Source organism: Columba livia, unplaced genomic scaffold, assembly GCF_036013475.1.
Source record: "Columba livia isolate bColLiv1 breed racing homer unplaced genomic scaffold, bColLiv1.pat.W.v2 Scaffold_105, whole genome shotgun sequence".
NCBI lineage: Eukaryota > Metazoa > Chordata > Aves > Columbiformes > Columbidae > Columba > Columba livia.
In genome coordinates, this window is record NW_027043010.1 from 1,110,556 (window position 1) to 1,120,560 (window position 10,005).

Consider the following 10,005-nt stretch of genomic DNA (forward strand, 5'->3'; position numbering starts at 1 on the left):
GACGGTCCGGAAGATGAGCCGAGCCGAGCCTCTTCAGGGACCGCCCCCCACTAGGCCGCCCCCCCCGTCACAGAAACCGGAGCGTTTTCCAAATCAGAGTAGCAGCTTGCAGCGGGGCGACCTGTGGCGCCGCGCAGCCGCTTTGGGAGTGCCCCGAACACTGTTACATAAGCTTTCCACTGAGCATTTACAGGAGCTAGTGGAATATTTAGAGGGAAGATCAGAGAACCAAGAGGAGGCACCGGTAACCGCCCCCCTCCCTGAGGACAAGCGAAACACTAACCCGTTCGTATCCTCACAAAGGGAGTCAAAAAACTAGTAAAAGCGGATGGGAACCGGGACCGCCCCACCCGCTTTGTATTTTCTTGCCAATGGTCCAGTGATAAAGAGCCATACATACATATCCCCGTGGGTCCAAGGCGGATAAGTGTGAAATTTCTAATTGACACGGGCGCACAAATCAGTGTTTTGAACAGGCGGCAAGCTGACAAACTTGGGATTAAACCATCAAGGAAAGCCATCAATATAGTGGGGGTAACGGGTGTAGCAGAGAGGTGTCCTTTAGCTCGAACCCACCTTTTGCTGCCTGGGGAAAAGCGGACAACGCCTGTGGAAGTTGCCCTGAGTCCTTATAAGGCAAACATATTGGGATTCGATATTTTGGCAGGTAGACGGTGGTGCTTACCTAATGGAGAGATTTGGAGCTTTGGGAGTCACAGAGCAGAGGTAGCCCGCATTAGAATATTGCCATTTACCTCTGCACCCTTGCAGCCCGAAAGAACCACTGACATTAGGATTTTGCAACTCGCTCCTGCTCTACCCACATCTACAATAACCTGTACTCCCCAATACCCCCTGCCAAATGCAGCAAAACGGGGGATTACCGAGGTTATTAATGATCTTGAAGAAAGACAGATAATTAGCCGCACCCATTCTCCCTATAATTCTCCAGTTTGGCCCGTTCGCAAGCCTGATGGGCGATGGCGCCTAACTATTGATTATAGAAAACTGAATAATAACACAACACCACTAACAGCTGCTGTCCCAAACATAGCCTCGGTGGTGACTGCAATACAAGCAGCAGCCCACCCATGGATGGCTGCTTTGGATGTTAAAGATATGTTCTTCATGATTCTCCTGAGGGAAGAAGACAAGGCACAATTTGCTTTTACCTGGGAAGGGAAGCAATACACTTTTAACCGGCTGCCTCAGGGGTACAAGCACTCCCCTACTATTGCCCACAATGCCCTTGCTGCGCTCATTGATACTGTACAGGTACCCCCAGGCATTTGCATATATCAATATATAGACGACATCTTAGTGGGCGGAGACAGTAAGGAACAGGTGGGGCAAGTAGCAGAAACCCTTTGGAATTTATTAACACAGAACGGATTAGATATTCCACCGTCCAAGTGCCAGGGTCCCAGCCAGGAAGTTAAATTCCTAGGGGCCTGGTGGATAGGGGGAGCCATAGCAGTGCCTGATGATGTTCTGGCTACCATAGACAAGGGGCACACCCCAAACAGCAAAGCGGACTTGCAGTGCCTGTTGGGTACGTTAGGGTACTGGAGAAAACATATCCCGGGATTCTCCGTGATTGCCTGTCCCCTGTATGACCTACTCCGAAAAAACAAGAAATGGAACTGGACTTCACAACATACAGAGGCCCTTAATGTTCTGAAGGATGAACTTAAAGCCTATCAGAAACTGGGCCCACTTCACCCACAAGACCCATTAAGAGTGGAATGGGGGTTTGCAGAACATGCCTCCTATTGTGCTATATTCCAAAGGGGGCCAATAGGGCCAGCTAGACCTTTGTTGTTCTCCTCCACCGCATTTAAGGGAGCTGAACAACGATATTCAGAGTGGGAGAAGGGACTTCTCTCACTTACCCGAGCAGTTAAGGAGGCAGAGAAACTGTGTACGTCACAGGAAGTTATTGTACAAGGCCCTTTCCCTCTGTTGAATTCAATCCTTAGAGGGCTACCCCCCCCCGAGGGGGTGGCACAGAAAGCAACGGTACGAAAATGGTATGCTTATTTAGAGGGAGTTAGCCAATTGTTACCACTTAAGGAGGGTTCTGTAAAGGTTTCAAAGCTTCAACAACCCGTAAATGCTGATCCGGTCCTGTTGAGCCTGCCTTATAAACCCTCTCCAATTAAAGAGGCACCTGAGCTAACCCAGGACTCAGACACACAAGGAGTCTGGTTCACTGATGCATCAGCCCATCGGATAGGGACAAACTGGCAGTACAAGGCAGCAGCATTGGAGATTGCTACTGGAAAAAGAATAACAGAGGAGGGGGAAGGTAGCGCTCAAGTGGGAGAACTGCGTGCTCTCTTATTAGCAGCAGAAGGAGGAGCCTCCACGATTTACACTGATTCCTATGCAACCTATAAGGGTGCAACTGAATGGATATGCCAATGGGAATCTAATCAGTGGGAAGTAAATCGCACCAGAGTGTGGAGAGCTGAAGACTGGCAAAGACTATTAGAAATAGGCAGGTCACGACCTTTGAGTGTGGGCTGGGTAAAAGGACATGCGAAGGATGGAACCCCCGCTGCCAAATGGAATCAACAAGTTGATTTTCTAGCCCAGATCAGACTAGCTGAAAGCACACCAGAGGAGTGGGCACGGTTAGCTGAATGGTTACACCTTAAGCGAGGCCATTCTGGAAAGGCAGATCTTTATTACGAATGCCGATCCCGGGGTTGGCCAGTATCCATGAGAACATGTGAAGCAATTCTTACAGCCTGTCCACAATGCCGGCTCAGACTTAAAGCTGATCACCCAAATCAGGCCCCGGCCCTACATATCAGGCAGGGCAAGACTCTCTGGAGCACGTGGCAAGTTGACTATATTGGGCCACTGAAACCCTCTAATGGAAAGAAATACATCCTGGTGGGGGTAGAGGTAGTATCAGGATTATCAATGGCCACTGCTGTCAAAGCAGCCACTGGAGATCAAACCGTGCAAGCACTGTGTGGGTGGTTTGGTGTCCTACCCACTCCTGAGAATATCCAGAGTGATAATGGCACACACTTCTCAGCTGCTGTGGTTCAGGACTGGGCCAAGGGAGAAGGTATTAAGTGGGTGTTTCATACACCATATTATCCCCAAGCCAATGGGATCGTGGAACGAACCAATGGTTTGATTAAGAAATATGCAGACATATCACGACCCAACTGGGACAAGCGATTAACACAAGCTGTCTTCCTTGTCAATAACCGCTGGGGAAGCTATGGAAGCCCCAAAATCAGGGCTTTCTGTCCTGAAAAGCCATTGACAGACAGCAACTTGACAACCAACACAGAGGAAGAACAGTCCCCAAAAACACAAGTGGGCCAGCCTGTCATGGTGAAGTTACCGTCTATTGGTATTGTGCCCATGACTCTAGCAAAACCCAGAGGGTTATATGCCTGGGAAGCCCTTGATGAGAATGGGAAAACCCACCGTATTAGTGCTCGGTGGATAGTTCCCGCCTACTAACTATGAAAGCCCGGTTCCAAAGGGACCGAGACCTGCTTTGTGTTTTCTTGCAGGGCGAAGGAAGATGACAGGTGGAAGAGGATTCACCTAACACCAGCAAGGGATGGAAGAGCATCCAGATGCCTTGGAAACAACACCAACAGTGACAGGGTGGAAGAGGATCCAGCTAACACCACCAAGCCATTCAGAAGGAAGGCAGCCACAGGAATGGAAACACTAACGAACTGTGACTGATGCTGGGACTCAATAATTACCTCGGGCAATTGTTGATTGTTGTAATTACTTCAATTATATTGTTGATTGTTATTAATAACTGTTTGCAGGGGTAAGTCAACATATGTTATATGGTGATCCACAGTGGACATTAAGGCTCACTGGCAGAAGTGTCCCCTTTTACTTTGGAGGCAAGAGGTAGCTGTCATACCACTCCAGAGTTCTGTCAGACCATGACTGTAGTCACAGGGTGGGATTGTGACAGATTGCAATTCCCCCTCCTTTGCAGCACGGCACTTCTCCCTCTTCCTCTGCTATTTGAGGCTAACAGCTTCTTTTGTCTGGCCCAGAGCACCCTGGCTCCTGGGACATTAGAAGAAGGGAGTGCCAAGGCACACTGGGCCGCTCCCAGTGTGGGGGATGTTTGAGGGCTTCAGGGGCACCCACACTCAGTGTGGGGGGTGCAGAGAAGCTTATACAATGCCTACAGTCAGGTCTGATCAGATAACAAAACGGGACTCTCGTCGAGACTCCACCCATTGCCGCGGGTCTCTTGGAGCACGAGCTTAGCCACTGCCGCCACGAGAGCCCCCCTCCCCGGGATGGAGACTCCGCTTGCCTCGCCGCCACGGTGTAAGTAAAACTTCTCGCAGGATTGCGAGTATATTTTCTTTCCGTGCACACTTGCACAAGTACTTTATTTCCTCGCACAATCGCGAGTGGCCGCCGAGAGCCCCTCGCACAATCGCGAGTATATTTTCCTCCCGTGCTTCCACATAAGCACGTGTAGGATTCCGTGCACATTTGCACATGTAAAATAACTCTCGCAGGACTGCGAGCGTATTATAAATTTACTCTCGCGACATCGCGAGTGCACACTTTTCGTACTCACTGCGAGTACGTGTATCTCTATAAAAATAATCCCACACCGTGCTTAGGCAAGTGTGTACTCCTCTGGGACTCGGGGACGGCTCCGGCACTGTTTTGGTGAAGCCACGTGCATGCACTCTGTGGACCTCCTGTTGTATTAGTGGCTGCCCCTCTCAATAATTTCCTCCACTGATATCCGAACCTGTATTTAAGTCACATTCGGAGTGCTAAAACCCTGTGCCTCGCTGGTCTAATAAAAGTTGGTTTTGGACCTTGTGGTCCCTAAAATTGACCTGTGGGTTGCTCTGTGACAGGGTTTGTGACACACACGCTAAACAAAGGGGTTTTTGACACACACACTGTCCAGGCAGCTTTGTGACACACACTGCCCAATGGTGTTTCTGACATACACGCTGTCAAATGGGGTTTGTGATACATACACTCTGTTCAATGGGACTTGTGACACACACGCTGTCTAATGCGGTTCGTGACACACACGCTGTCTAGTTGGGTTTGTGACACACACACTGTCCAATGCGGTTTGTGAAACACACACTGTCTGTTGGGGTTTGTGACACCCACACGCTGTCCAATAGGGTTTGTGACACACACACTGTCCATTGGGGTTTGTGACACCCACTCTGTCAAATGTGGTTTGTGAAACACACACTGTCCAGGGGAGTATGTGTCACACAGGCTGTCCAGAAGGGTTTGTGACACACACACTGTCCAATGTGGTTTGTGACACACACACTGTCCCATGGTGTTTGTGACACACTGTCACAGAGCAACCCACAGGTCAATTTTAGGGACCACAAGGTCCAAAACCAACTTTTATTAGACCAGCGAGGCACAGGGTTTTAGCACTCCGAATGTGACTTAAATACAGGTTCGGATATCAGTGGAGGAAATTATTGAGAGGGGCAGCCACTAATACAACAGGAGGTCCACAGAGTGCATGCACGTGGCTTCACCAAAACAGTGCCGGAGCCGTCCCCGAGTCCCAGAGGAGTACACACTTGCCTAAGCACGGTGTGGGATTATTTTTATAGAGATACACGTACTCGCAGTGAGTACGGAAAGTGTGCACTCGCGATGTCGCGAGAGTAAATTTATAATACGCTCGCAGTCCTGCGAGAGTTATTTTACATGTGCAAATGTGCACGGAATCCTACACGTGCTTATGTGGAAGCACGGGAGGAAAATATACTCGCGATTGTGCGAGGGGCTCTCGGCGGCCACTCGCGATTGTGCGAGGAAATAAAGTACTTGTGCAAGTGTGCACGGAAAGAAAATATACTCGCAATCCTGCGAGAAGTTTTACTTACACCGTGGCGGCGAGGCAAGCGGAGTCTCCATCCCGGGGAGGGGGGCTCTCGTGGCGGCAGTGGCTAAGCTCGTGCTCCAAGAGACCCGTGGCAATGGGCGGAGTCTCGACGAGAGTCCCGTTTTGTTATCTGATCAGACCTGACTGTAGGCATTGTATAAGCTTCTCTGCACCCCCCACACTGAGTGTGGGTGCCCCTGAAGCCCTCAAACATCCCCCACACTGGGCGCGGCCCAGTGTGCCTTGGCACTCCCTTCTTCTAATGTCCCAGGAGCCAGGGTGCTCTGGGCCAAACAAAAGAAGCTGTTAGCCTCAAATAGCAGAGAAAGGGGAAGATGTGCCATATTAAAAGAGGGAGGGGGGTTGCCATCTGCCACAATCCCACCCTGTGACTACAGTCATGGTCTGGCAGAACTCTGGAGTGGTATGACAGTTACCTCTTGCCTCCAAAGTAAAAAGAGGACACTTCTGCCAGTGAGCCTTAATGTCCACTGTGGATCACCATATAACATATGTTGACTTACCCCTCCAAACAGTTATTAATAACAATCAAGAATAGAATTGAAGTAATTACAACAATCAACAATTGCCCAAGGTAATTATTGAGTCCCAGCATCAGTCACAGTTCGTTAGTGTTTCCATTCCTGTGGCTGCCTTCCTTCTGAATGGCTTGGTGGTGTTAGCTGGATCCTCTTCCACCCTGTCATTGTTGGTGTTGTTTCCAAGGCATCTGGATGCTCTTCCATCCCTTGCTGGTGTTAGGTGAATCTTCTTCCACCCCGTCATCTTCCTTCGCCCTGCAAGAAAACACAAAAAACAGATCTCGGTCCCTTTGGAACCGGCCTTTCATAGTTAACATGTTGAACTAGCTCAGAAGGTTCTGAGCAGAAAATATCTCTTGGACCTTTTGTTCTGGGGGTGGGTCTTTATCGAGTGGTTTCCTGTTATTGACTCTTTATCAAAATCGTTAATGACCTCCATAATGCCCCATTTAGCTGCAGTGGAGTGCCAGTAAATTTTTTTTTGATAGCAAGTAATATTAGCAGCTACTTTCAGTAAGCAGCAGTGTTGAGGCACATTGCCGGGTCCTAATGGGAGCTGCTTCTGACCCTCAGAGAGCACTGAGCCGGGGCGGGGTCACTGGTCCCAAGCCGCGGCTTTTTTTCCCCTTTTTTTTTTCTTTTCCAGTTCGCAAGAGTGGGGGGGGGGGCGCTCCCGCCCGCAGCGAGCGGGGGGGAGGTGGCCAACCCGGGGAAGGTGGTTGCCTGCCAGCGCTCGCGAGGCCGGGCTGCCCCGCCCCACACCACCAGGACTTGGATGCCCGGAATGGTGGCGGGGGGGGCGGCCAGCCGGGAGGCGACAGAAGTTTTACGGGGGGAGGTTTGCCTCCGTTTTTCGGGTTATGCCCGTACTGGACATGTGTTTCTAGCAGCTTTCTCAGGCTGCTCCGTCTTGCACCGCTAGTCCCGGGGCAGTGGCCGGCACTCGCGGGGTGGGGCTTTGCTATGCCGGACCGCCCGTGTTGCCGGTACGGGGAGGGGGCCGTCTGGACACCGCGGCTAATTATTTGTCTTTCTTCAAGATCATTAATAACCTCCGTAGTGCCCCGTTTTGCTGCATTTGGCAGGGGGTATCGTGGGGTACAGGTTATTGTAGATGTGGGTGGAGCAGGAGCAAGTTGCAAAATCCTAATGTCAGTGGTTCTTTCGGGCTGCAAGGGTGCAGAGGTAAATGGCAATATTCTAATACGGGCTACCTCTGCTCTGTGACTCCCAAAGCTCCAAATCTCTCCATTAGGTAAGCACCACCGTCTACCTGCCAAAATATCGAATCCCAATATGTTCGCCTTATAAGGGCTCAGGGCAACTTCCACAGCCGTTGTCCTCTTTTCCCCAGGCAGCAAAAGGTGGGTTCGAGCTAAAGGACACCTCTCTGCTACACCCGTTACCCCCACTATATTGATGGCTTTCCTTGATGGTTTAATCCCAAGTTTGTCAGCTTGCCGCCTGTTCAAAACACTGATTTGTGCGCCCGTGTCAATTAGAAATTTCACACTTATCCGCCTTGGACCCACGGGGATATGTATGTATGGCTCTTTATCACTGGACCATTGGCAAGAAAATACAAAGCGGGTGGGGCGGTCCCGGTTCCCATCCGCTTTTACTAGTTTTTTGACTCCCTTTGTGAGGATACGAACGGGTTAGTGTTTCGCTTGTCCTCAGGGAGGGGGGCGGTTACCGGTGCCTCCTCTTGGTTCTCTGATCTTCCCTCTAAATATTCCACTAGCTCCTGTAAATGCTCAGTGGAAAGCTTATGTAACAGTGTTCGGGGCACTCCCAAAGCGGCTGCGCGGCGCCACAGGTCGCCCCGCTGCAAGCTGCTACTCTGATTTGGAAAACGCTCCGGTTTCTGTGACGGGGGGGGCGGCCTAGTGGGGGGCGGTCCCTGAAGAGGCTCGGCTCGGCTCATCTTCCGGACCGTCCGGCTTCTACACGGGCTGCCGCTCGGGTCTACCCACCCCATCTCGCGCCCATGTGTAACCACATTGTGTAAAATTTCCGCCCAGGTTAATACATGTTCAGGAGCACTTCGGGGATTTTGCTTATTACGATCAATAGCCCCCTGAATTTTTTCCTTAAGGGACTGGACATATATTTTTAAGGCATCCGGTAGTCCTTTAATAAGCAGCCGAAGGTGGACCGGATCCACCGGCGCCGCCATAGGGGGGGACTGCCGGCCTCTTTCATACATTGCTTGTATACAAGCCGCCTTTTGAACTCCCTCGGCAAGATCTGATAAACCTTTTATAACAATTGCCACTGGCTCCCCACGTTCCCTGGGGTCTATACCACCAGCCCAGTAAGCGACATGAGATGTAATGGACTGATCACCGTCTGGACCATCACTTAAAAATACCCCTGGGCCCCAGAAACCTGTGGCCTCATCCTTACTCAATAATATTCTGTCACCCCCAGTAAGCGAAACGCGCCAAAGATATTCAGTCTCTGTTTCGCCCGGCTTCCGTGAGAATCTAGTTTGTAAATCCCCTAGCTCCAGTCCTGAATATGGCGTGCTATGGGTAGCCGTGCGCGGATTTCTGCCTCGTCCATCCGTATGTGTCTCAGTTCTAATAAGAGGACGCACGTCCTTTGTTTCTACCCCCCACACATCAACACTGTTTTCAGAATCAGTATCTTTGTCGAGAATCGGGGGGGCCGAGGCGCACGCCTGAACGGGGGAGACACTAGAGGCGGTTCTTATATTAAATAACAAAAACTCAAGTTTCTGTTCCAAAAAACCAAGTTTCTGTTCTAACAAGCCAAACCTCTGTTCTAAATAATCTGACCGTATGCTTTGCCGCGAAAAGTCCTGTATTAAAGACTCAAACTGTTCGCTTTGCCGCAAAAGGTTTTGTTTCAAAGAGTCAAACTTTTCGCTCTGCTGCGCAAAGTCCTGCTTAAGAAAGTCAGACTGCTCACTCTGCCACGAAAGGCTTTGCTTTAAAGAATCAAACTGTTTGCTTTGCCGCGAAAAGTCCTCCTTTAAAGAGTCAAACCATTCGCTTTGTCGCGAGAGGTCCTGCTTAACAATCTCGGACTGCTCATTTTGCCATGAGAGGTTTTTCTTTAAAGAGTCAAACTGTTTGTTTTGCCACGAAAAATCCTGCCTTAAAGAGTCAAATCGTTCACTCTCCCGTGAAAGGTTTTCCTCCATTCGGTCCTTAAGTTTACACAGATCCTGTGTTACCTTTAAGTAAACACTCAAACTGGCACACACCGCAGACCCTATAACTACAAGACCCCAGATTACTGCAGAGATATTACTCAACCCTCCAAATAATTCCTCCATCTCTGATATCCTGCACGACTACGCCAGAAATTGTCACAGAGCAACCCACAGGTCAATTTTAGGGACCACAAGGTCCAAAACCAACTTTTATTAGACCAGCGAGGCACAGGGTTTTAGCACTCCGAATGTGACTTAAATACAGGTTCGGATATCAGTGGAGGAAATTATTGAGAGGGGCAGCCACTAATACAACAGGAGGTCCACAGAGTGCGTGCACGTGGCTTCACCAAAACAATGCCGGAGCCGTCCCCGAGTCC